Source organism: Triticum aestivum, chromosome 4A, assembly GCF_018294505.1.
Source record: "Triticum aestivum cultivar Chinese Spring chromosome 4A, IWGSC CS RefSeq v2.1, whole genome shotgun sequence".
Taxonomy (NCBI): Eukaryota; Viridiplantae; Streptophyta; class Magnoliopsida; order Poales; family Poaceae; genus Triticum; species Triticum aestivum.
The window spans coordinates 649,334,364-649,362,291 of record NC_057803.1 but is presented as its reverse complement, the minus strand read 5'-3'; the positions used below and the strand labels follow the sequence as shown (position 1 = coordinate 649,362,291).

The window sequence follows — 27,928 nt, the reverse complement described above, 5'->3', positions numbered from 1 at the left end:
GCAAAAGTGGCTTTTTACATGCAAGTTAACATCATTAGATAAAAAATGGACAGAAGTGTTATAAAAGGCATGAAACTTAGACTTAGTGTTATATAGAAAAGAAAAAAAATCCGGTGTCAAATAGGGAAACGAAATTTAATACAGTGTTAAACAAGGAATTCTTTCTAGCATCAACTGCCCAGCAATTACTCAACATGAAGATAGCCCCTGTCACTGGTACCACGACAGGTACAGAGATTACATCCCTATCTGTCACAAGTCCTTGTTATGTTGAATGATGTCATCAGAATTCGGAAGAAACACAAAACATAATCAACAGCACAGATTACACATTTCAGTTGCGTGTGCCTCGCGGACAAGATGGCCCCTCATGGCTCTAGGTACACACATATACGTTGCAACTTGCAGCTGTATACATACAGCGTCTCCACGTACATATCTCGAGCTCGTAAATACGGCGGACATGTATCTATATGTATCGTTCCTTGGCCGAACTGTACGTACCTAAGGTAATACTACGTACACATTTGATCCAGAGGATCTGACAAACCGATCAATCAAAGAAGGATCGAACGTCAGTTATATATACTCCACATATGCCGACATGCCAACTCGTTTTACAATTTACATGGCACACACTCCTTCCCTTCAGACATCAAGACATGACAGTGATGAGCGAAGAAGCAGACGATGATCTGATCTGAGCGTCGACCTGGTGGCGCAGAGGAAGAAGTTGCGAGAGCCCAGGTCAAGCACCTTCTCTTCCGGGTCAAGAGCTGCATCAACAGAATTAAGCTTGATTAATCCAAGTGGGGAGATTTATCTTCTTGTGATGGGCGGCTTCCTGCTTACCGTCGAGGGTGTACTTGGAGAGGTGCAGCTCGAACCGCGCGGCCGTGTCGGTGGCGCCGTCGTCGGCGGGGAGCGGCGGCCTGCGGCCCTCGGCAGCATAGACCGCGACGGCCGCGCGTGCCAGGTCGGCCACTGTAGCGTCGGCGCCCAGCAGCACGTGCACCGGCCACAGGCTCCGCTCCACCGTCACGTTCACCAGCAGCTGCGTCAGCCGCGGCGCCGGCCTCTCCGACAGGGCCGCCACCGAGTGGCCCATCAGCGCCTCTACCACGGCTGGGACGTGCACGGAGCTTGTTAGACTGTATTTACATGTGTATATTGTAACGTTGTATACCACCTCATTATATATATATGTGATAGGCCATCCCTAGAGGGTTGTGCCGGTTCCTCCCGAAGCCTATTGTCTTACATGGTATCACGCTAGGTTACGTCCGCTTCCGCCTAAAAACCCTAAACCGCCGCCGCCGCCGCCGCCGCCACCGCCGTCGCCCGACTGCTATGACGTCCGCCGCTGCGTCCGGCTCCACCGCCTCCGGTTTTCTGCCGGCCTCCCTCGCGGCCCTTCTCTCGAGGCCGCTGGATGCCGCCTCCCTTCAGGCGCCGATCGGGACACGGAGCGTCGGCTCCCTCTTCGCGCTCCCGCCGGCTGCTACTTCGCCCGGGCAGGCGCTTGTGGCCCACACCACCGCCGCCCCGTCAACCGCGGCTGTCGCGCCCTCGGCCACTGCGCCGCTGGTGGCGGAGGACGTCGCGCTGGCAGGCTTCGCGGCGTCAACCGCGGCCATCGCGCCCTCTGTCACCGCGCCGGCTGCCCCTCCGACTGTCTCCACGGTGTTCTCACCTCAGCCAGTCTCCTCGATGGGATCGCAGCCGCCGCCGCCGTTTCACTTCGGCCATCTCATCACCATCAAGTTGTCGTCGGACAATTACATCTTCTGGCGCGCGCAGGTTCTTCCGCTTCTTGGGAGTCACTACCTGCTTGGCTATGTCGACGGCTCTCTCCCTTGCCCTCCTGCGCTGGTTGACAGCGTGCATGGTCCGGTCTATAATCCGGCTCACCGTGTCTGGACAGGGCAGGATCGGGCGAACCTCTCCTCCATCCAGGGGTCGCTCTCTCCGGCCGTTGCTGGGCTTGTTGTCTTCGCCAAGACGTCCCACGAGGCATGGACTATTCTTGAGCGCTCGTTTGCGGCACAGTCGCAGGCTCGTGTATCTGGGCTCCGTCGCCAACTTGGGGAGTGTCAGAAGCTTGACTCCACCGCCACTGAGTTCTACAACAAAGTCAAGAGTCTCGCCGACACGCTGGCCTCCATTGGACAGCCCCTCACCGACTCCGAGTTCAACTCGTTTATCGTCAATGGTCTTGATGAGGAGTATGACGCCCTAGTCGAGATCATCAATGAGAGGGGCAACTCCACGCCCATGCCAGCACACGAGGTCTTTTCACGCCTCCTGCTTACTGAGCAACGAGTCGAGACGCGCCAATCCAGGGGCAACGACGCCCTCTCGGCAAACGCCGCCACCAAGGGTGGTCGCTCCTCTGCTTCATCCAGGGCTCCTTCGGGGCAGTCACCACCACCCGCCTCGGCCCCTCCTCCTACTGCGACGCTACCAGGGGCTGGCGGTCCACGTGTGTGCCAGCTTTGTGGTCGCGATGGGCACTGGGCCTCGAAGTGTCACAAGCGCTTCCAGCGGGGTTTTCTTGGTCTTGGCAATGACGGGAAGGATACACGCAACTTTGCTCGTCAGGTCGCCATGGCTGATCGTCCGCCGCCGCAGAAGCCACAGGGACACACTCAGTCCTACTCCATTGATCCCCACTGGTACATGGACTCTGGGGCGACAGAGCACCTGACCAGTGAGATGGGGAAGCTTCACACTCGTGAACCCTACCATGGCTCCGACAAGATCCACACCGCCAATGGAGCAGGTATGCACATCTCTCATATTGGTCAAGCATCACTTCTCACTAGACATGCCAATAGGAGTCTTCAACTTCGCAATGTTCTTCGAGTTCCATCTGTGACACGTAATCTTCTTTCAGTTCCTAAACTCACTCGTGATAATAATGTGCTTTGTGAATTTCATTCTTTTGATCTTTTTATTAAGGATCGGGGCACGAGGGACATTCTTCTTAGTGGGCGGCTCTGCCAAGGTCTCTATCGTCTGGAGCATCCTGGCGTCGCTCGCGTCTTCAGTGGAGTTCGGGTATCTCCGTCATAGTGGCATGCTCGTCTTGGTCACCCGGCCACACCTATTGTCCGGCATGTTTTGCGTCGTCATGAGCTTCCTAGTGTGTCTAGTAATAAAGATGTAGCAGTGTGTGATGCTTGTCAGCAGGGGAAGAGTCATCAACTTCCTTTTTCGGAGTCCAGTCGTGAGGTGAAACATCCTTTAGAACTTGTGTTTTCAGATGTATGGGGTCCTGCTCAGACTTCTGTTAGTGGTCATAATTATTATATCAATTTTGTTGATGCTTACAGCCGCTTTACCTGGCTTTATCTTATCAAACGTAAATCTGATGTGTTTGACATTTTTGTTCAGTTCCAAAAACATGTTGAACGCCTTCTCAAGCACAAAATTGTTCATGTTCAGTCGGACTGGGGTGGCGAGTATCGCAACCTCAACTCCTTCTTTCAGTCGCTTGAGATCACTCACCGTTTAGCATGTCCACATACACATCAGCAGAATGGTTCAGTAGAACATAAGCATCGTCACATTGTTGAAGCTGGTCTGACTCTTTTGGCCCATGCATCTGTTCCGTTTCGTTTTTGGAGTGATGCTTTCACCACTGCATGTTTTCTCATCAATCGTACTCCCACTCGTGTTTTGAATATGAAGACTCCCATTGAAGTTCTCCTTAATGAACAACCGGACTACACCTTTCTCAAGGTGTTTGGGTGTGCTTGCTGGCCCCATCTCCGTCCATATAACAAGCGTAAGCTCGAGTTTCGTTCCAAGAAGTGTGTTTTTCTTGGTTATAGCTCTCTTCATAAAGGATACAAATGTCTTCATGTTCCCACTAATCGTGTCTACATCTCTCGGGATGTTGTGTTTGATGAGCATGTTTTTCCTTTGCCAACCTCCCTGTGTCCACTACCGAGCCACCTGTCATGCATTCATCCTCTGTTGCTTCTGACCAATTTGATGATGTTGCATATTCTCCTCTATTGTTGCCTAACCATGGTGCAGGCACTGGTCGTGGGGCTCGTTTGGAGCTTCTGGAAGCGCCATCTTCCTCTTCGTCGCCATCGCCTTCATCCTCGGCACCTTCTGTTGTGCATGAGGAGCACATGGCGCCCCTGCATGGCCTCGGTTTCCGTGCTCATGCACGGCCGATCGACGTCCTGGCCCGGTCGCCTCTGGCTTCTGGGCTGCCTTCGCCATCGCCGCGCCCTGCAACCCCGCCGACTGGGCCGGCCTCCTCGGTCCCCGTCTCGCCCAGGGCGTCGGGGCAGTCATCACCAGGCCTGGCCTCGCCCGCCCCTGTCTCGCCCAGGGTGTCTGGGCCCTTCTCACCAGGGCCGGCCTCGCCTGCTCTCGCCTCGCCAAGGCCGTCTGGGCCGGTGTCACCGGAGCTGGCCTCGCCCACCCTCGGTTTGCCCATGGCCTCTGAGCCCCTGTCGTCGGGCCAGTCTTCGCCATGCAGCCCGGAGTCGTCTGTCCCGAGCTCACCTGAGGTGATTCCTGCATCTCCGGCGACCGTCACGTCTCCGTCACCTTCGCCTCCGCCGGCTCCTGCTGCTGCTCTACGTCCACATACGCGCAGTCGGAGTGGCATTTTTCAACCTAAGCAACGTCACGATGGCACAGTTGCTTGGTTAGCGGCGTGCATGTCTGCTGCTCTCGCAGATCCATCCTCTGAGCCACGCACGTATCAAGCTGCTATGCACATTCCTCATTGGAGAGAGGCCATGGAGCAGGAGTATCAAGCGCTTCTTCGCAATCAGACATGGACTCTTGTTCCTCCACAATCATGGGTAAATGTCATTGATTCCAAATGGGTTTTCAAAGTGAAGAGGCATTCTGATGGGTCCATTGAGCGCTATAAGGCTCGTCTGGTTGCTCGTGGTTTTCGACAGCGTTTTGGACTTGACTATGAAGACACCTTCAGTCCAGTGGTCAAGCCTACTACCATCAGACTTCTTCTCTCTCTGGCTGTTACTCGAGGTTGGTTTCTTCGTCAGCTTGATGTTCAAAATGCTTTTCTTCATGGTGTCTTGGCGGAGGAGGTTTACATGCGCCAGCCTCCGGGTTTCTCTGATCCGGATCGCCCTGATCATCTCTGTCGTCTGTCCAAGGCAATTTATGGTCTGAAGCAGGCTCCTCGTGCTTGGCATGCTCGTCTTGCAATGGCTCTTCGTGCTCATGGTTTTGCATCATCAACTGCTGACTCCTCATTGTTTCTTCTTCAAAGGCCTGAGGTTACTATGTACTTATTGGTCTATGTAGATGATATCATTTTGGTCAGCTCCTCTCAGTCGGCTGCTACTGCGCTTGTTCGCTCACTTGGTGCTGATTTTGCGGTCAAGGACCTTGGGAAGCTTCATTACTTTCTTGGTGTGGAGGTTACTTCTCGTGCTGCTGGCCTTGTTATGATGCAGAAGAAGTACTCTCTGGATTTGTTGCAGCGAGCTGGGATGCTTAAGTGCAAACCGATGACTACACCCATGTCTACCACTGATAAGCTCAATGCTGTTGATGGTGTGCTTCTTTCTTCTTCTGATGCGACCGAGTACCGGAGTATTGTTGGTGGGCTCCAGTACTTGACGATCACGCGACCAGACATTTCCTATGCTGTTAACCGAGTCTGCCAGTATCTGCAGTCACCCCGTGACACTCATTGGTCTGCTGTTAAGCGGATTTTGCGCTATATTCGTTTCACGGTGGCTCATGGTTTGCATATTCGGCCGTCTGACTCTGGTTGTCTTTCAGCATATTCTGATGCAGACTGGGCTGGCAATCCGGATGACAGGCGATCCACGGGGGGTTATGCTGTCTTCTTTGGCTCTAACCTGATTGCCTGGAGTGCTCGAAAACAGGCTACTGTCTCGCGTAGCAGTACTGAGGCTGAGTATAAGGCTGTGGCCAATGCCACATCAGAGATTATCTGGGTACAGTCCTTGCTTCAGGAGTTAAGTATACCCCAATCACAGCCTCCTGTTCTTTGGTGTGATAACATCGGTGCTACATACCTTTCTGCAAATCCGGTATTCCATGCCCGAACGAAACACATTGAAGTTGACTATCACTTTGTGTGTGAACGTGTCTCTCAGAAGCAACTACAGATCAAGTTTATTTCTTCCAAGGATCAACTTGCTGACATCTTCACCAAGCCATTGCCTTTGCCACAGTTTGAGACTTGCAGGCGCAATCTTACCCTTCTAGATTCATTAGAAAGTGGCTAAGATTGAGGAAGGGTGTTAGACTGTATTTACATGTGTATATTGTAACGTTGTATACCACCTCATTATTTTTGGTATCTTTGTAAGAATTCTGTTATTTTCATTAAAAAATCAGTGGGAAAATGCACATGCCCGGTTATAGAAGAACTTCACGGTTGGTTTAATTTCAACCTTGGTGCTATCTTCGTGCAGGGCTAGCTTTGATAACTTAGATTGAGCCCAACAAATTGGTGCAATTATCACAAAACTCAATGCCCACATGGCTACCTTGACAAACTTGAACTCAATGGGGAGTTTTGCTGAGAGATGGTGCTTTGAAAGAAGGACAATAAAAAGGCAAAGATATGGAGTGTCCATCGGGTGACCCACAAGACAAAGTGTATACAATGGACAAAGCGAAACACCTCCTCATCTAGCAAAACCTGGAGATCCTTAGGAATACATTTTGGTTGGAGTGAATATTGATGTGTTAGAAACAATTAGCTGGGAGATCAAAACCTTTTTTGCTACTAGATTTTTAATTTTTTTTACTAGAATAGCTAAAAACAAACAGAATAACTTAGTCATTGCGACTACAACTGTATATGGCTCCACTTATGAAGAAAGAAAGCAACATTTTATTTATGAATTACATAAGATGTTTCTAAATACCCCTCCGTCCTGGAATAAGTATAGATACACTAGTAGAAAATGGGGCATTTGTCCCGGTTCGTAAGGGCTTTTAGTCCCGGTTCATGAACCGGGACTAATGGGTCGTTACTAATACCTCCCCCTTTAGTCCTGGTTCAAACACGAACCGGGACAGATGGTCCTCCACGTGGCCGGTGCGCCGAGCCCAGGCAGGGGGGCCTTTGGTCCCGGTTGGTGGCACCAACCGGGACCAAAAGGCATCCACGCGTCAGCATTGCAGTGGCTGGGGTTTTTGTTTTTTTAAGGGGGGGGGTGGGGGTTTTGGGGGGTTAATTTAGGTGTTTCATATATTGTGTTAGCTAGCTAATTAATAGAGAGAAGTGTCCTCTCTTATGTCCGTGCTTGGTCGACGCTACGTACTATATACATATAGCCCTCGACACGCTAGCTAGTAAGAAAATGAAGGGAACCATTGAGTACAGAAGTTCGTCATGCATACCGAGAGAAATGATTGATCGACCTCTCCTCCGACAGATTGGTCGAACAACAAGTTTTCGTATCATGTATCCGACGCTACTAGTTACATACATGTACAATATGTAAGATCTCTCAATTACAGTCCCCTAGCAATTGAAATCAACTTCCGCATGGTATTCTCGGGCTTTATTGATGACGTGATAAAGAAAGAATCCCGCCAATTCCTCTTGAATTGCTTTCATGCGATCTGGTTCTAGGAGTTCATTCCGCATCTGCCACGTCTAATTTGAAGAAGGGGGTTAATTAATACATATATATGAATGAAACTCAATAGAAATGATGGTGTAATAAAATGAAATTGTGAATATTATTGCTTACGCACTTCATATTGTCTTTGAGAGTAGCCCCGCTTGTTTTTCAAAGTTGCAGTGTGGATGAACTCGCACACGTAGTATCGACAGAAATCATTCCCTTGTTCCTGCCACAAGCACTTTACGCGAAATAGAGGTCAATCAAACTGATAATGAAGCATTATAAATGGCATTGATGAAAGTATAGCTATAGAATCAACGGGAGATGCGCGCAACTAGCTAGCCAGTAGTACTTACTTTCGGGTATGTATATCGCAGCTCCTTCGGCAGTCCCGGAGCTTTAGCGCTAAACTGTTTCCAAACCCTGCAAGACAAAGAAAATAATAATTATTACTTGAGATATCAGGAAATGAACAAAAAGTTGCCGATATGGTGCGATAATGATCGATTGAACTTACTTTCTGAGCATTTCAGTCATGTCCGCATAGGTTTTGGGATCTTTCCGTCTCGAGTCTAAGACTGTTACTAGTCCACGCTCAAGCTTAATCTCCAGAAGAATCTAGCGGTACCTGCGCACGCATGCATAACTCATCAATTATATTACTATAACCTCGCTCGAGTAATAAGAGAAACCGAATATACACACGACAGTAACACTCATTTGCCGTAGTAAGGAAAGAGTATGTTATCTTTGTTTTGATTTTTGATCAACGATTGTAGCAAGTTGTCCTTGGCCTCTCTGGCGTGCTTTTCAACCAGAAATATATCTATGATATTTGTGTTAATGAACCCAATATCATAAATTTCTTGTTTTTTGCACTCGACGATCTTCAATCTGCATAATATATTGAGGATAATTAATTATAAATACATACAATGAAAGAGCCGAGCTATATATAGAGACTTAATGACAGAAATAGTACTTCTAGGCAGTAGCAAAAGACCGTTAATTTATCGAGGGCCTTTTGATTGAAGAACTCGAAGAACTCCTCAAATGGAACAGGAAATAGATCATTTCCAACGAGGTCGTGCTCCTCTTTAATTCTCAGATACAAAGTATTCGTCCCCCCAGACTCTCTGCAGGTTTTCATGTACCAAGTATGGAATCTTCGAATCATCGTTGTTAGAGATTTTTCATCTCTGACGAGAGGCTTCCCGTACTCGTATATGTGTTCCTCCACCTCCATGAAATCAGGAAGTGCATCGTCAGGCAGGTAATCTTGTAGATTGCCATAACCGGCCATCATCCCCGGAACATTAGCGATGATGTTGCCGCTAGACACATTGAGCAGGGGGCACGATTGGTTTGCTTGTTCGCCGAGCTGGTCAATTTTTTTCGCAGCTGCTCGTTCTCTTGCTCTTTGATGTCTGACAGTACTTCCCGACCGCTCCACTTGGAGATATGTCTGTTCAGTAATGCGCTCATAGCTGGTTCTTGGCGGAGACTTTGCCGGTTTCCTCATGGCATCGAGAGTGCGTTTTGCTTTCACCGGATCTACCTTCTCCTCCGGAGGTGGATGTCTCTTTGCTTTCACCCCTTCAAAGAACTCCTTCACGTGGGTCCGCACGATCATATCGGTTTCCTCCTCGGTCCTCTCGTACGGTAACTTCTCTAGAGGCTTGAGAGATGGATTGTATCTGTATTGCCTCCCGCCTCTGGTTGTGCTGCTAGACGCCGGAGCAGACGGAGCGGCTGCGGCGTCTGTCTTCTTTCGTGCTTGCTTACGAGGCGGAGGAGAAGGACTACGACGCGCCGGAGCACCGGGGCGGCGGCGGGTCTCTTCCGCCCTTGCTGGCGAGGCAGAGAAGGAGGAGGCTGCTGGCTGCTCGGGAGCGCCGGTGCAGGCGGAGAAGGAGGCGGAGTGCCGCCACACGCCGGAGAAGGAGGCGGAGTGCCGCCACGCATGCCCTGGTCGTCACTCGCCGGAGGAGGAGGCGGTGGAGGAGGCGGAGTGCCCTGACTCGCCGGAGAAGGAGGAGGAGGCGGAGGCGTCCAGTTCGGAAGGTTGATGAGCTCCTTCCGCAATAGGCATGGAGTCTTCAGAGCAGAACCCAGCCTAGTCTCCACTTCACCGGTAGGATGGTCAAGCAGGAGGTCCTCAAATCCCTCCATTATTTCATCCACCATCACCTTAGCATATCCTTCTGGAATCGGCTGGCAGTGATAACTTGTGCCGGGTCCACTAGGATAAACAGAGCCAACAGCCGCCTTGACCTTCAAATTCATCCATCGCGCCATAATGTGGCAATTTTCAGAGTCCATGATAGCATCCACGGGATAGCTGGCAGGAGCCGTCAAGACATGCTCCGGCTGAAGCAGCTCGGTGGAAGCCACGCTGCTTCTCCGCTGAGATGGCGTGGTAGCTTCGGCAGGTCGTTTGCTGTGATATGCTGCTTCTCGTTCCTCTTCTCGTTCCTCTAGCCCCACTACCCTTTCGTGCAGCACCTGCAGTTGGCCCTGCTCCAGTTTCTTCCTCCTCTCGTGGGTTTTGTACCCCCCTGCGTCCGGAAAACCAACCTTCGACGGAATGGAGCCTGGCGTGCCTCGTGTCCGTCCAGGGTGCTCAGGATTCCCGAGGGCCATTGTGAGCTCGTCCTTCTCCCTGTCTGGAAGGAACGTCCCTCGCTGCACCGCATAGATATAGTGCCGAAGGTGCTTGACTGGTATTTTCAGTTGCTCGTCCGTCCAATGCAACTTCCCTGATACAGGGTCCAAGGTTCCGCCAGCCCCGAAGAACCAAGTCCGGCAACGGTCTGGCCAGTACATTGTCTCTGGTTCGATCCGTTTTTCAAGCAGATCATTCTCAGCCTTGGACCACTTAGGCCGGGCTTTGAGGTAGCCACCTGACCCCGTGCGATGGTGAAGCTTCTTCTTCGCATCATTTAGCTTGTTTGTCGCCGACATCTTCTTACTCTTTTCCGATGTCTTGTGGGCCACAAATGCGGGCCAGTGATCTTTGATCTTTTCATATTTGCCGATGAATTCTGGTGTCTTTTCTTTGTCGACAAACTTGTTCATCTCTTTCCTCCATGTCGGTGTCAAAATCGGCGGATCTCGGGTAGCGGGTCCTGAACTGTGCGTCTAGGCGGATGGTAATAGGAGACAAGGGACACGATGTTTTACCCAGGTTCGGGCCCTCTTGATGGAGGTAAAACCCTACATCCTGCTTGATTAATATTGATGATGTGTGTTACAAGAGTGGATCTACCACGAGATCAAGGAGGCTAAACCCTAGAAGCTAGCCTATGGTATGATTGTTGTTCGTCCTATGGACTAAAGCCATCCGGTTTATATAGACACCGGAGAGGGCTAGGGTTACACAAAGTCGGTTACAATGGTAGGAGATCTACATATCTGTATCGCCAAGCTTGCCTTCCACGCCAAGGAAAGTCCCATCCGGACACGGGACGAAGTCTTCAATCTTGTATCTTCATAGTCTTGGAGTCCGGCCGATCATGATAGTTCGGCTATCCGGACACCCCCTAGTCCGGAACTCCCTCAGTAGCCCCTGAACCAGCCTTCAATGACGACGAGTCCGACGCGCATGTTGTCTTCGGCATTGCAAGGCGGGTTCTTCCTCCAAATAATTTATAGAAGATTGTGAACACCAGGATAGTGTCCGGCTCTGCAAAAATAAATTCCACGTACCACCGTAGAGAGAATAATATTACATAAGTTCAATCTGCTGACGTATTTTGTGGCGTGACGTTACACCACTACCAAGCCTTTACTCAGATTGTTTTTATTGTTCCACCTCAGCGCGTTTAGCGAAGTGGTTTCCTTGGCACATCTTGTTGAAGCAGAGATCGTGTTCCCCTTATTCCGGGATTCCCATCAATACGAACGTGGGTAACCCAACCGCTCCATTGATTGTGACGCTTGGGAGATAAGCGAGTTTTACCAGGCCGGTGGGGACACATGTTTTTGTCCGCCCATATAAGGGGATAAAGATCCAACCCTTTTACCTGCGCCTTCTTCCTCCTTGGCTTATCCATCTCCGCGAACTCGAGCTCCAGCGCCCAAGTCCGCACTTCTCACCTCAACCTTCTCCAACTATGTCCGGAGCGGGAGGCAAGTGGATGGCCTCCTCCGTCACGGAGGAGCAGATCCAGAAGTTGCGCAACGCCGGATATTTGTCCAGCAACATTGTGCACCGGCTCCCCGACGAGGGAGAGCTCATCCCCACCCCCAGGCCCCATGAGAGGGTAGTATTTCTTCCCCATTTCCTGCGCGGACTGGGCTTCCCACTTCATCCCTTCATCCGGGGACTCATGTTCTACTACGGCCTGGATTTCCATGATCTGGCCCCGAATTTCATCCTCAACATCTCGGCGTTTATCGTCGTGTGCAAGGCCTTCCTCTGCATCCAACCCCACTTCGGCTTGTGGCTCAAGACCTTTAGTGCCAAGCCGAAGGTTGTGAAGGGCAGCCAAGCGGAGTGCGGATGCGCCATGGTGGGCAGGATGTCCCACGTTACGTGGTTGGAGGGCACTTTCGTGGAAACCATTAAAGGGTGGCAATCGGGGTGGTTCTACATCACCGAGCCACGTGACCCTGATAGGGCAGCGGCCCCCGAATTCAGATCCAGCATCCCTACACGGCTCACCTCCTGGAAAGAGAGTGGCCGGATCTGGGCCGATTCGGAGGAGCTGACCGGACTCCAAGCCTGTATCCAAAAGCTGGTGGACAAGAAGCTCAAGCTTGTCAACGTAGTCCAGGTCATGCTCATCCGCCGGATTCTCCCGTGCCAACGATGGGGTTTCAACATGTGGGAGTTCGATCCGGCGCAGCACCAGACCCTGAGCGGGCTCTTCGACACTACGTACGAAGATGTCTGGAAGATGCTGTTCAAGGGCGCCGAGGCTCCCGCATCTGCTACCGAAGATCGCGGATTCCGCTCGTAGCATCCAGCTGACAAGGTAAGTGATTTTGCCACTTGCTTTCCATAGTTTGACTTTATGCGGGATCTAAACTCCCTTTACCTTTGACAGGACTGGCTGGCGAAGGCCGAACGGACGATCTGTCCGGCCCCATTGCCAGAGGATCCAGCTGACGCCCGCCTAACGGGGCTGCTGGCTCTGGCACCCCACATGGTGCCAGAGAAGAAGGCCAAGAAGAAGGCCACGGGGACTCGAAAGAGTTCCCGTTTTCAGGTGCTATCGGATGATGAATCCGAGGCCGACTCCTCCCACCAAGGCGATGAGGAGAAGAAAAAAGCCTCTCCCCCAGCGGGGGGAGGGAAGAAAAGGAAGGCCTCCCCAACAAGGGAGGCCGAAGGGTCCAAGAAGGGAAAAACTCATCCCCCGGACTGCTCTGCCAACGCCAGTGACGACGACGAGGACTGACCTCCAAGGGCCAAGCCCCTGGCGAGATCGTAAGTATCCGAACTCCCGAATAACTTCAAGGTTTTTCATTTTCGCCACATAATGTCTTTCTAATGCCGCATACTACCCTGCAGTCCGCCCAAGGATGATCTTCCCGCTTCGTCGAGCGGGTCCTTGGGTGCGTCGGATATGGATTCTCTTCCGACTGCCTCCACTCCCCGAGACACGGACGATGCCGAGGTGGGATCCCAGGAAGGGACCCACCAGGAGGAGGAGGCCCCGGAGGTGTCGCAGGACAACCTCCCGGACTTTGCACCGGACTCGGCTCCGGAACCCATAGTGGTTCCGGAGTCTGGCGAGCGACCCCTTCGTAAGAAGGGCAAGACCGTGACGCCGGCAGCCTCCGTCCAACCGGAGGCGCTGGATAACTTGCTGGAGGCGCTCAATGGCGCCTCCATTGAAGAGGAACACCGCACTGTTATGAGTGCGGTGATTCAGAAGGTTCATCTCGCCAAGAGCGGGCTGACCGAAGCCTGCAGCAGCCTTCTAACAGGCTTTGAGGTAAGAATTTTGATATATGTAAAATAGTACCGCATAGACAGTAGCCCCTGATGCTCGGTTCGGTGTTCGGAAAGAAAAGCCGGACTGAGGATCTTAAGAAGATATACGCAGGAGTCATAAAAAATATGTCAATATGGGATTGCAGGCTGCGTTGCTGACCTCTGCCGCATTGACTGCGGAGGTCAATACTTTGAAGGAAAGCCTCGAGCGGTCCGAGAACGAGCTCGGCCATGCCAAGAAGCAGCTCGAGGACAAGGAAGGTGAGTAACACCTTATTAAAATTGTACCTTACAGAAAAGGATTTTGGTTGCAAAAAGAATGACAAGGATAACGTGGGTATTGCAGGGGCCACTAACGAGGTGGCGACCCTGAAAGAGGCGGTGGCCGCGGCCGAACGCAATGCGGCCGCGGAGCGCACCGAGCGAGAGAAGCAGGAGGCGCGGGTGGCGGAGGTACAGCAAGAGCTCCAGGATCTCGTGAAAAAACATGAGAGCCTGGAGCGTGACTCGAAGACTCGAGAGTCTGAGCTTGCAACGGCTCTTGAGAGTGCCAAAGCCGCTAAGGCCGAAGCCTACAAGGCCCTCCAGGAGATCGAGGCGGTGAAGAAGATAGCAGCGGGTAAGGCATTTTTCATGCAAAGTAAGCATGTGAGTGTTAATTACCTGTTGCTTACCCGAATTCGGAGCTCTCCAGGAGCGTTCGTAGATCTTCCTCGCAGCGTGTCCGATGCTGCCGCATTCTACCAGGCCGAGGAGGGGAGCTCGACGGAGAAGGACTTCTGGTCTCAGTATGCTGAGGCCGGACATCTGGTGCCCCTTAGCGACCAGCTGAAGCAGCTGGTCGAGCTCCACAAGGCGGCCGAACAGGCCATGAAGGGCCTTATAGTTCGGCTGTTGCCTAAGGAGATCATGCCTGGGAGCTACTTCAGCCTGGTGCGGCGGCTGGTGGATGCGTGCCCGTGGGTTGAAGTCATCAAGCACTCCGCCTGTATTGAAGGTGCCCGTCGGGCCCTTGCCCGCGCAAAGGAGCACTGGGGCAAGATGGATGCCCAGAAGCTCGTGACGGACCCGCCACCAGAGGGCAAGGAGCATCGCACGCCCGAGATGTATTATAAGAGTGTGCTGAAGGGCGCCCGCACTATTGCGGGTGAGTGCTCCAAAGATGTAATTTTTGAGTAGACTCGCATTTTGTTATCCTGTGTGCTGAAAACTTAGTTCATATGCGCTAAGCAACGCTTGTTAATTTAAAATATTACCTTCTGTGCGGCTGTTTATCAAATATGAGAGATGCAAGTCGTCGGCTTCAGCCCCCATGCCACGAGTGCTGGGGTGTTCGGGATAAACTTGAGCACTCTTGTTCCCATTTTTGGGTCCATCTAGGGAGGCGCTCAACACAGCGAACAAGGCAACCGGACTTATAATGCTTGAACACTCTCACTTAGCCATAGAATTCTATAATTTTAAATTTTCGGCGAAGCCCCTAGTCTTCGGAAGGCCGAATTTGGGGCGCTATCCACGCCTGGGCCGGACAAGATCCGGCTCCTCGCTCTAAGCGGCATAAGTCTTTAAGGAATCACAAAAAACCTCTCGAACAGCGAGCGGCTCTCGCCTCATCATGACGGTCAGTTTTAGCTTTCTCCACTGAGGCGTTAACCCAGCTCAACTGGGGTGCAATCGCAGTGGTTCTCCCAGTGCTACCTTAGCCGATACAACGGAACGTAAGGTACCAAAACATGGGAGCCGGGCAAACCCAACTATTGACCCAAGACATGATTCGGAGCCGATGCATATAGTGCTATTAGTTCGGGGTGCCGCACTTGTGAAAGTGTTCGGACTTATCACACCATGATGTGGGAAACATAAGCCCCTGGTGTATTTTAGCCGTACCAAAGTGTACGGATGCAACATGCCGTAAATGAACATATGTATAAAAAGGAAATGCAATTATAAGCAAAAGGTGCTGCATTGTTTATTCAAGAAAGACTGTTGTAAGTGTAGAACGATACAAATAGTGCGATAAGCAAGGGATGGGACTGTTAAACATGTCCCCCTCCAGGGGTAGGCTGCCGAATGGTGCGTAAAACAGATTTAATGCTCATAATGGAGACCACCTGGATATTCGTTGTAGCCTTTATCCTTCCCTGGCTGTTGCATCGTGAGTTCGGCAAGTCTGCTGCTGGACAGGGCTTCTGACAAACGGAGTCCTGTGGGTGAAAAAGGAAAAAGAAAAGAAAAAAGAACGACACACTTGAGAGCCCCTGGTGTGGTCGAGCCGCAGTCTGGGCCTATCATGGTCGTGCCCCTCTCCCCATGCCCATGGTATCTTCAGAGCGTAATGGTGTACACGAAGGACATGTCTTGACGTTTTACAGGGGCTGGGGTTGGGGCCGCACTGCTACACGTGCTCGGAACGTGCCAGGTGGTCTTGTTGTATGTTACTCCGGGCGCGCTTAGATGTGTCCGGCCGCTTAACGGCCGGACTCGAGAATTGCCTTAAGAGGCTGCATTGTACTTCTGTCGCGAGAGCCGCTCTATGTTCCTCCATGCGGAGAGAATGTTCAGTGTTTCCGTTGACCGTGATGACTCCTCGAGGGCCTGGCATCTTGAGCTTGAGGTATGCGTAGTGCGGCACCGCGTTGAACTTTGCAAACGCGGTACGTCCGAGCAGGGCATGATAGCTGCTGTGGAACGGAACTATGTCGAAGATTAACTCCTCGCTTCGGAAGTTATCCGGGGATCCGAAGACCCCTTCCAGTGTAATTGAGCCTGTACAATTGGCTTCTACACCTGGTGTGACGCCTTTAAAGGTCGTCTTGGTAGGTTTAATCCTTGAGGGGTCTATGCCCATTTTGCGCACTGTATCCTGATAAAGCAGGTTCAGGCTGCTGCCGCCGTCCATTAGGACTCTGGTGAGGTGAAACCCGTCGAGATTGGGTCTAAAACCAATGCGGCGAATCCGCCGTGGCGGATGCTGGTGGGGTGGTCCCTTCGGTCAAAAGTGATCGGGCAGGAGGACCATGGATTGAACTTCGGGGCAACTGGCTCCATCGCGTATACATCCCTTAGCGCACGCTTCCGCTCCCTTTTGGGTATGTGCATTGCGTATATCATGTTCACCGTCCGCACCTATGGCCTCTATTGTTCGGCGGTCGGGTCTCTTCCTCGTCATCGCTATGCAGCCCCTTGTCATTGTTTTCGGGAATTAACTTGCCTGCCTGCTTGAATACCCAACAGTCCCTATTGGTGTGGTTAGCTAGCTTTTCGGGGGTGCCGTGTATCTGGCACAAGCGGTCGAGTATTCGGTCCAAATTGGACGGACCCGGAATAGTTCTTTTGAATGGCTTTTTCCGCTGACCGGGTTTAGAGCCTCTGAATCCGGCATTGACTGTTGTATCCTCACTATTGTCGCTGTTAATGCGGTGTTTGTTTTTATTACGACGCGACCTGTCATTATGGTCCTTGATATCCGGACTGCCAGAATTTTTACTGAGGTTGTTGCTGCGTGCTAGCCAGCTGTCCTCACCCGCGCAGAAGTGGGTCATGAGTGATGTGAGGGCTGCCATGGATTTCGGCTTTTCCTGTCCCAGGTGCCGGGCAAGCCACTCGTCGCGGATATTATGCTTGAAGGCCGCGAGGGCCTCCGCATCCGGACAGTCGACGATTTGGTTTTTCTTGGTTAAGAACCGTGTCCAGAATTGTCTGGCCGATTCGTCTGGCTGCTGAATTATGTGGCTTAGGTCATCAGCGTCTAGTGGTCGCACATACGTGCCTTGGAAGTTATCGAGGAATGCGGCTTCCAGGTCTTCCCAACTCCCAATTGACTCTGTTGGCAAGCTGTTAAGCCAATGCCGGGCTGGTCCTTTAAGCTTGAGGGGGAGATATTTGATGGCGTGAAGATCGTCGCCGTGGGCCATGTGGATGTGAAGGAGGTAGTCTTCGATCCAAACCGCGGGGTCTGTTGTGCCATCATAGGATTCAATATTGACGGGTTTAAACCCTTTGGGGATTTGATGATCCATTACTTCATCTGTGAAGCATAGTGGGTGTGCGGCGCCTCTGTACTGGGCGATATCACGACGGAGCTCAAGGGAGCTTTTTCTATTTTGTTCGGCCCGGCCGGACTTACTGTGTCCGGCGCGATGGTTCTCGTCATGTGTCGTGGGGCGCCCACGCGATCCATAGATCGATCTTGATTGTCTTGCCCTATCCTCCAATATATCTCGCAAGTCCGGAGCGTTCCCCTGTGGCCTTGTGCTTTTAGAGCGATGCCGGGGTACGGGTCTAGTGAAGGGCCTAGAGGCCTCTCTGTCGCGACCATGGGGTTCATATGCCTCCTCCTCTAATCGGGGGAGCAGCTTGCGTTTAGGGTAGCTTTTGGAGGGGCGTTCAAGCTCATGCTCTTCGGCCGCGAGGACTTCAGTCCATCTGTCGGCTAGCAGATCTTGATCAGCTCTAAGCTGTTGCTGCTTTTTCTTGAGGCTGTTTGCCATGGCCATAAGCCTACGTTTAAAACGCTCTGGTTCGACGGGATCCTCAGGCACGACGAATTCGTCGTCGTCGAGGCTTGCCTCGTCTCCGGAGGGAGGCATATAATCTTCTACCTCTTCTTCTGCCGCTCTCTCATAAGGGCTGGCGTCTCCGTCCTCCTGCGCTGCATCTTGCTGGAGTGGGTTGTCTTCGGCACTGTCCAGTGTATTATTATCTCCGGTGCCGGAGTCTTCATTCTTGCTGTGGCGGGATTTAGAGCAGCGCCGCTGACACCGGCGCTTGGGCTGCTTCTTGGAGGGGTCATCCTCCGCTGTTCCTTCGCCATTCCCATCTTTTGGGATATCCACCATGTATATGTCATATGATGAGGTGGCTTTCCAGTGCCCAGTAGGCGCTGGTTCTTGGTCGTCTCCAGCATCGTCGTCCATACCGTCGATGTCTTCGGAGTCGTAGTCTAGCATGTCGGTTAGATCGTCGACGGCGGCTACCAAGTGGGTGGTGGGTGGGCTTTGAATTTCTTCGTCGTCCGCATCCCAACCGTCCTGACCGCAGTCCGGCCAGGGCTCTCCTGATAACGAGAGATACTTTAGAGAGCTCAAGATGTCGCTGAAAGGTGAGTGTTGAAAGATGTCCGTTGCGGTGAACTCCATGATCGGCGCCCAATCGAATTCGATCAGAGGGGGCGCGGGAGGTTCGGAGTCCGGTTAGGAGTCAGGCTAGGAGTCCGGCACCTCGGAGTCACGAGCTTTGTGAGGGACAAGGTCAGTGTTCGGCTCTATCGCCGTAGAGGTTGCAGCCCCCGAGGCGGTGTCTAGCCATCCGTCCTCGATCTGCGCAGCCGGCTCCGAATTGAAGATCGGAGCGGGTTCGAGTGCGGCCTCCAAGGTACTGTCCGGCTGCAGAGCTAAATCATGCTCGCTGTGACAGTGTGGCGCGCTCGGCTGTGGCTCGAATCCATCGAGGATCAAGTCCCCGCGGATGTCAGCCGTGAAGTCCAAACTTCCAAATCTAACCTGACGGCCAGGGGCGTAGCTTTCGATCTGCTCCAGACGGCCAAGCGAATTGGCCCGTAGTGCAAAGTCGCCGAATACGAAGATCTGTTCGGGGAGAAAGGTCTCACCCTGGACTGCGTCGTTGATGATGGTCGAAGAAGCCATCGAGCCTATCGCTGACGACATAGAGGAACTCTCAATGAAAGCAGCAATGTCGGTGTCAAAACCGGCGGATCTCAGGTAGGGGGTCCCGAACTGTGCATCTAGGCGGATGGTAACAGGAGACAAGGGATATGATGTTTTACCCAGGTTCGGGCCCTCTTGATGGAGGTAAAACCCTACGTCCTGCTTGATTAATATTGATGATGTGTGTTACAAGAGTGGATCTACCACAAGATCAAGGAGGCTAAACCCTAGAAGCTAGCCTATGGTATGATTGTTGTTCGTCCTATGGACTAAAGCCATCCAGTTTATATAGACACCGGAGAGGGCTAGGGTTACACAAAGTCGGTTACAATGGTAGGAGATCTACATATCCATATCGCCAAGCTTGCCTTCCACGCCAAGGAAAGTCCCATCCGGACACGGGACGAAGTCTTCAATCTTGTATCTTCATAGCCTTGGAGTCCGGCCGATCACGATAGTTCGGCTATCCGGACACCCCCTAGTCCGGAACTCCCTCACTCCACCTCCTGAATAGGGTTGCCATCTTCTTAAGAGCACAAGACTTTATTAATTGCTCTTTAACTGGCTTCTCCGGATCCTCCTCTGGCGGTAGGGTGAAATTTGCCTTCAGCTGAGTCCAAAGATCTTCTTTGTGCATATTATTGACATAAGACACCTCAGGGTCTTCCTCCTTAGGCTTATACCATTGTCGAATGCTGATCTGGATCTTGTCCCTAACAAGAACCCCACACTGAGCAGAAAATGCGCGCTTTGTCCGGATGGGTTCAATCGGTTCGCCGTCGGGCGCGATTTCTATGATCTCAAAATTTTCATCCGAGCTCAACTTTTTCTTCGGGCCTCGTCTCCTTACCAAAGTTGTGCTCGATCCGGAGGGCAAGAAATTATAAGGAAGAAAGACGAGAGTAATTAATATGTGTACATATACCAAAACAATGGATGCATCAATTAACTAGTCAGCACGGGCTTAACTAATATATATATATATATATATATATACCTGGCCGGACTCGGTTCGGTCACCGGAGCAGTCAGCACGGTCTCCTTCTTGTACCTCCATTGTGTCATCGGAGCCATCATGAACATAGTCCTCTTCTTGTACCGGCATTAATGGGCCGAAGCCATCATGAACATAGCCCTCTTCTTCACCCAGTCCTTCCAGCTGACCATCGATGTCGTTGAGAAATGACGCAACTTCATCACTTCCATGTGCGATTATGTCCCCCAACATCGCTTCTGTTTCTTGGTCTCGGGATTGCTCCATAGTTTCTGCAAATATTTACAACATGTCAATTATTATTCAAACATGGTACAGATGGATATATATATATATATATATATATATATATATATTAGTGGCAAACATAGAACTAGCTAGTTAATCACAATAAGGAATCATGTTAGTGGCCTCGACACTGCTTCTCTAGGGTTTGGGGTCGCCTCGACACAACGCTTCAAGGGTTTGGGGTGGCCTCGACGACAACGCTCTTTTAACTTGGTAAATTTGGGTGGCCTCGAGAGAGTTAATTTGTCGGGTGGGACGCGGCGGGAGGGGGTAGGAGACCAACATCGTTTTCTCTCTAGGGTTTGGGTGTCCTCGAGAGTTTTGGTCGAGCGAGAGGGCCGAGGGGGGGTGCTGCCATTGTATAAGTTATCACGGTCGAGAGGGGGTATATATATCGACTGCCCCTCATGTCCAAGTTATCTCGACGGGGTTATATCGACAACGATGCGACATACATATACATGGGAAAATAATGTTATCGGGGAGGGGGTATCGCTACTCCCCCCCCCCTCGTGTTGAAGTTTCTTCTTTCTCCTCTATTCCTTTCTTCTTCTTCTACTCTTCTTTTTCTTCTTCTCCCTCGAGAAAGGAAAATAAGGAAAAGGAAGAAAAGAGGAAGAAGGAAGAAGGAAGAAGAAAAAAAAAGAGAAGAAGAAGAAAGGAATAGAGGAGAAGAAGAAAAATAGAATTTTTTCTATTTTTCTTCTTCTCCTCTATTCCTTTCTTCTTCTCCTCTTCTTTTTCTTCTTTTTTCCTCTTCTTATATATTTCTCCTCTTCTTCCTCTCTTCTTCTTATCCTTTCTTCCTCTTCTTATTTTCCCTTTTCCTCTCATTCTTTTAGTATTGCTTGTTTAAAAAAATGTTCAAATAGAACATTTCGAAAAAAACAAAGGTTTTGCCTAATGCATTGTTCATCTGAATATACAAACATTTGCATATTCTACAATAATCAATATCACCAAATAAAAGAGGAGAAGAAGAAAGGAATAGATCAAGAGAAGATCAAAGAAAAAAAGAAGAAAAAAAGAGGAGAAGAAGAAAGGAATAGAGGAGAACAAGAAAAAATAGAAAATTTTCTATTTTTTCTTCTTCTCCTCTATTCCTTTCTTCTTCTCCTCTTCATTTTCTTCTTTCTTCTTCTTCTTATTTATTTCTCCTCTTCTTCCTCCCCTCTTCTTCTCCTTTCTTCCTCTTCTTATTTTTCTTTTTCCTCTTATTCTTTTTCTTCTTCTTCCTTTCCTAGCTAGATATATAAATTTTTTCTAAAAATTAAACTAACCTAAAATGTACTAAATCAGAGAACATATATAGATAAAACTTTTCTAAAAATCTAACTTTTGCATATATGTATACTTTAAAACATCATTACAATTGAAAAAATACGTACATACATAAAAAACATGTAAAAAATACATACATACATATATGAACAAACATAAAAAAATACATTTATCTAAAAAATACATACATACATATATGAATCTAAAAACATATAAAAAATAGCATGTATAACTAAAAAAATAGCACGGCGGTGGCGGGGCCGCAGAGGCGCGGTGCTCACAGAGGGAGGAGCGCGCGGTGGGCAGCGGCGGGGCGAGCAGGGGCGCGGGGAGTGGCGCCGCGACAGCGTCAGGGCAAGAGCGGCGCGCGGCCGGGCAGCGGCGGCGCGCGGGGCAGGGACGGCGCACGGCGATGGCGATGGGCGAGGGCGTGGGCGATGGTGAGGGCGCGGGCGGCGACGACGACGGGCGCGGGCGACAGCGACGGCGACGGCGGGGGCGGCGGGCGGCATCGGGGCAGCCTGGCGGCGACGATGTGCTCGGCGTCGCCGGGGGGCAACTGTGGTGATGAACTCTGCAAAATTGCAAAGTGCTACATATATACCACGAGCATTGGTCCCGGTTCATGGCACCAACCGGGACCAATGCCCCCTTAGTCCCGGTTGGTGCCACCAACCGGGACCAAAGGCCTCTTTTTCGGCAGCCAAAAGGGTGGGAAGCGGCGGCCTTTGGTACCGATTGGTGCCACCAACCGGGACCAATGCCTCCCCCTTTAGTCCCGGTTGTTGCCACCAATCGGGACCAAAAGCCCCTGTGCTGCCCGCGTCGGGGCCAAAGTTTAGTCCCACCTCGCTAGTTGAGAGGGGCGCGCAGTGGTTTATAAGCCCCACTGCCGCACCCCCTCTCGAGCTCCTCTCCACCGTAGGCTTTCGGGCCTACTTGTTATTGCTTTGCCTGATGGGCCTTCTGGGCCTACTGCGGGCCTGAATCCTGGCCCATACTAGGGTTTCTAGTCGTATTCAGGCCGTGGGGGCCTAGTAGGAGGCATTTTTTTTGTCTCACCTTCGCAGGAATCCTCTTCCTGGGGGGCTCGCCGTCAACATCACCAGGGTCATCTCGTCTGATCTTATACCGTAATGCACCGCATACCGGTCATGCGTTCAGATCCTTGTACGCACCGCAATAGAGGATGCAGTCATTAGGGCATGCATGTATCTTCTGCACCTCCAACCCTAGAGGGCATATGACCTTCTTTGCTGCGTATGTACTGTCGGGCAATTCGTTATCCTTTGGAAGCTTCTTCTTCAATATTTTCAGTAGCTTCTCAAATCCTTTGTCAGGCACAACATTCTCTGCCTTCCACTGCAGCAATTCCAGTATGGTACCGAGCTTTGTGTTACCATCTTCGCAATTGGGTTACAACCCTTTTTTGTTGTCCTCTAACATGCGATCGAACTTCAGCTTCTCCTTTTGACTTTCGCATTGCGTCCTTGCATCGACAATGACCCGGCGGAGATCATCATCATCGGGCACTTCGTCTGGTTCCTCTTGATCTTCAGCAACTTCGCCCGTTGTAGCATCATCGTGCACATCGTCTGGTTCCTCTTGATGTTTAGTAGATCACCGTATTCAGGGGGCACACAGTTGTCATCGTACTCTTCTTCTTCGCCGTCTTGCATCATAACCCCTATTTCTCCGTGCCTCGTCCAAACATTATAGTGTGGCATGAAACCCTTGTAAAGCAGGTGTGTGTGGAGGGTTTTTCGGTCAGAGTAAGACTTCGTATTCCCACATATAGGGCATGGACAACACATAAAACCATTCTGCTTGTTTGCCTCATTCACTTTGAGAAAATAATGCACGCCATTAATGTACTCGGAGGTGTGTCTTCAAGCGTACGTCCATTGCCGATTCATCTGCGTGCATTATATATAATTAAGTGTGTCAAAAATCATTACAGAACATCATGAATAGATAATTAAGTGACCAAATTAATAGAAGTTCATCATCACATTAAAACCAAAGTACATACATAGTTCTCATCTAACAACATAAAGCTCTGCAGAGCATCTAAATTAATTAAACCATACACTGAAACTATGTAAAACATTTCAATGCGAAAACAAATGCGATCATAATCACAACCAATGTAACAACTAATCCAACGACATAATGATACCAAGCCTCGGTATGAATGGCATATTTTCGAATCTTTCTAATCTTCAAGCGCATTGCACCCATCTTGATCTTGTGATTATCGACGACACCCGCAACATGCAACTCCAATATCATCTTCTCCTCCTCAATTTTTCTAATTTTTTCCTTCAACAAATTGTTTTCTTCTTCAACTAAATTTAACCTCTCAACAATAGGGTCGGTTGGAATTTCCGGTTCAACAACCTCCTAGATAAATAAAATCTATGTCACGTTGGTCGGCATAATTGTCATAAACAATAAATGAACCAATAGTTATGAAAAGATAATATATACCACATCCGAATCATAGACAGGACGAGGGCCGACGGGGGCGGATACCAAAACCATCGCACTATATAAGATGCAATAATAAAAGTAAGAAAATTATACGAGTATCTATATAAACATACAAGTAAGATTTTTTTTCCTTTCAGAAAGAAGATAAGAACAAGAGGCTCACCACGGTGGTGCAGGCGACGAGATCGGTGCGGGCGATCGACGGCGGTGAAGACGGGGACGGGACGTGACGGACCGCTAAACCTAGACAAATATTGAGGAAAATGGAGCTTGGAAAGGAGAAAGCTTAAGCAGTGTGGCTCGGGCATTCCATCGAACACCTCGTGTGCATAGGAGGTGAGCTAGAGCACCACAAAGCTCTCCCCTCGCCGGCGATGAAAAACAGAGCAGTGGGAGTGCTCTTCTCGCGGGCGAGGGGTATATATAGGCAACTAATTGGTCCCGGTTCGTGGCCAGAACCGGGACTAAAGGGCAACCTTTGGTCCCGGTTCAAGCCACCAACCGGGACCAAAGGGGGCGGGCCAGGAGCGAGGCCCATTGGTTCCGGTTAGTCCCACCAACCGGGACCAATAGGTCCAGCCGAACCGGGACCAATGACCCACGTGGCCCGGCCGGCCCCCGTGGCTCACGAACCGGGTCCAATGCCCCCATTGGTCCCGGTTCTGGATTGAACCGGGACTAATGGGCTGGCCCGGCCTGGACCATTGCCCCCTTTTCTACTAGTGATATAATTTTTTTTAAGACGGATTATGAAGTGGAGTATAAAATGTATTGGAAAGTTGCAAGCCACTATCTCTCTCCTATTTCATTATCCCACCTCCAATGAGCCAGTTGCATGTAGAAATTTAGGAGACCATGTGTTAAATCTTATTGGTCTTGATTCTCCTGTGATGAGAGATAGGCAATTTTTTCAACCTTAAAGTGCATTGGGAAGATATAAGTACACTCTATTGTGGATAACTTTTAAGTGCTAAACATGCACTTATTTGAGAACGAAGGGAATAAGTCAGGGCCTCCTATTGTCGGTGACAGTAGAGGTCCTCTAATGAGCCGCCTCCTCAAGTAGGCAAGCAAGAAATCTTCCTAAATACTAGGTTCTACTGTTGCGGAGTTGGCACCATGGTACAAGCACGGCCGCGGGGCTGATCTCATCAGCCCACCTCTTGAGATTTCCTTCGGCCTGGAGAGATTAATCTGAGCCGGTCTTTTTGGAAGTCATGAACACAACTACCAGTATATGCAAAGTTTCATGCACATTAATTAATTACTTAAGTTCATTCTTGAGCATAGCACGTGCAGGAGTTTGTTCCTTTCAATTTCGCCTCCCGCACCTATCCGTAATGAAGCCTCACGTGTATTGTTTGTTTGGTATCAAATATGAAAGTGTCCCTAGTCCTAGGGATACATGAGAGACTTGTGAGGTGAATCAAGACCAGTGCTCTGATTCCCGGTGTCTCATGTTCCCTACTATAGTAATCTATTGCATACTCTTCCCGTCTCATCTCATCTAGTTTTATACTACTACAATTGGCCTTTCCCATGCATGATTGCTTGATACGCATGATAGCTAGAGAAGTGAGTGTTGCCTAACAGACATGATTCTCCTCGGGTGAAGGCAGACGGGTAACATATATGCACCCACAGGCACAATTAATAATTAGTTAGTTTCCATGATTGAATGTTGTGGAGCACATTTTTTTTCAAAAAGGGGGTTTGCCCCGGCCTCTGCATCAAAACGATGCATACGCACATATTATTGATAATCAAAAGGTCTAACATAAGTCTCGAGGTGTGAAACAAAAGGAACAAATGCTCAAAAAGAGCATGAAAGCAAAAACAGGACAGCCACAACCGGCAGGCAAAACAACAGATAGGAAACTAAACACCTATCCTATCACATCACCGCCATGCAAATCGATTGAAGATAGCCCGTACTACCGTCTCCCATCGGATAGATCTAGTAACCAAATGCTCCCTGGCCTCTGAGTGAGTAGCGACCACATACGGATAAGTGTAGTGGCCCTGAAAACAACCGGCAAGAAATGAATATTTGTTGTTCTGTTAAAAACCAAGTCGTTTCTGCAGTTCCAAACTGCCCATAAAAAAGCACATACTCCTACACAGATATGCCACGATGTTTTTGCGTCAATCTCATCTAGCCACATCCCAAATAACGTGTTGATGGAATTCAGATGAGTTATATTAACAGCTATGTGGACCGACCTCCACAATTTTTTTGCCAAAGGGCAGTCAAGAAGGAGGTGTTTGATTGATTCATCACTATCACAAAAACTACATCCTTTAGATCCAGTCCAGTTGCACTTCGCCAAATTGTCCTTAGTTAAGATGACCTATTTGTGGACAAACTACATAAACACTTTGATCTTTAAGGACACTTTGACTTTCCAAACATGTTTTGAACTAGGAATGACGCTAGCATTGATAATATGCAAATACATGGATTTAACCGAAAACTCCCCATTCTTAGCTAGTTTCCAGCGTATCTCATCGGGTTGTTGAGAAAGTTGGACATCCATCAATCTACTCACAAGATGGAGCCAAGCTTTCCAACGGTTTCCTACTAGCGTCCTCCTCAATTGAATATTAAGAGGATTGGACTATAGTACTGTTGCAACGTAAGCGTCCCTTCGCTGAACAATATTATAGAGAGAAGGATATTGGATTGCAAAGGGCGTCTCCCTAGCCATGTATCCTCCCAGAATCTTGTGGAAGTTCCATTTCCAACTACAAATTTTGTCATGTTGAAAAAGACTGATTTCACTCGCATCAGTCCATTCCAAAATGGTGAATCAGTTGGTCTTACCATCACCTGGGACAAGGTTTTGGACTGATGGTAATTACGACGAATCTGGGCCCATGTGGCATCCGTCTCTACTGATAATTTATACAACCACTTGCTGAGAAGACATCTGTTCTTCACCTCTAAATTTTCAATTCCCAGACCCCCTTGGTCTTTCGGCCTACAGATGATATCCCACTTAGCGAGTCTGTATTTTCTTTTTAATTCATCGCTCTGCCAGAAGAAGCGCAATCGATAGAAATCTAGCATTTTCCATACTCCAACTGGTACTTCGAAAATGGACAAGAGAAACATAGCCATACTTGTGAGAACCTAATGTTGTGGAGCACATACCATGTAGTACAATGATTCCTGGTGAACTATATTGTAGAAACCAACAACCAATGAAAACTTGAAAAGTGCCCACTAGTTCGGTTAGGAACGACTGAGATCACAAGTGGGAATATAGTTTTGATCTCTTTGTCTTCGGCATTGTGGCACGACGGAGACTTGCCTTCTACCGACCGTGATCGCTTGCACTCCAATGGCGTGGGAAAATTTTCATATATGATCGTGTTGTTCTTTTGATCAAGAGATACCTAATCCAAAAGATGTCACATGACCAGATAGACCTCTAAACAGAGTAGTCCCTTCTTTCCCAATTTTCTTACTGTAGCTCTGTCATCAAAACTAGTACTAGATCTACAAAAATCAATCGCGTGTGTAGGAATCATTCGCCCGTGATATAGTAGTAGGATGTCCTCTATGTTGGGCCTTTCCCACGAGATAGGTGTTGGCTAAATCAGCAACCAATTATTTTTTGACAGACGATGTGGCCATCGCCAT

At 49.8% G+C, this 27,928-nt stretch overlaps 1 pseudogene; it reads right to left on the bottom strand.

Annotated features, from left to right (window-relative positions):
• Window positions 1–332: 332 nt before the first annotated feature.
• Window positions 333–27,928, bottom strand: LOC123084188 (uncharacterized protein At4g22758-like; annotated as a pseudogene).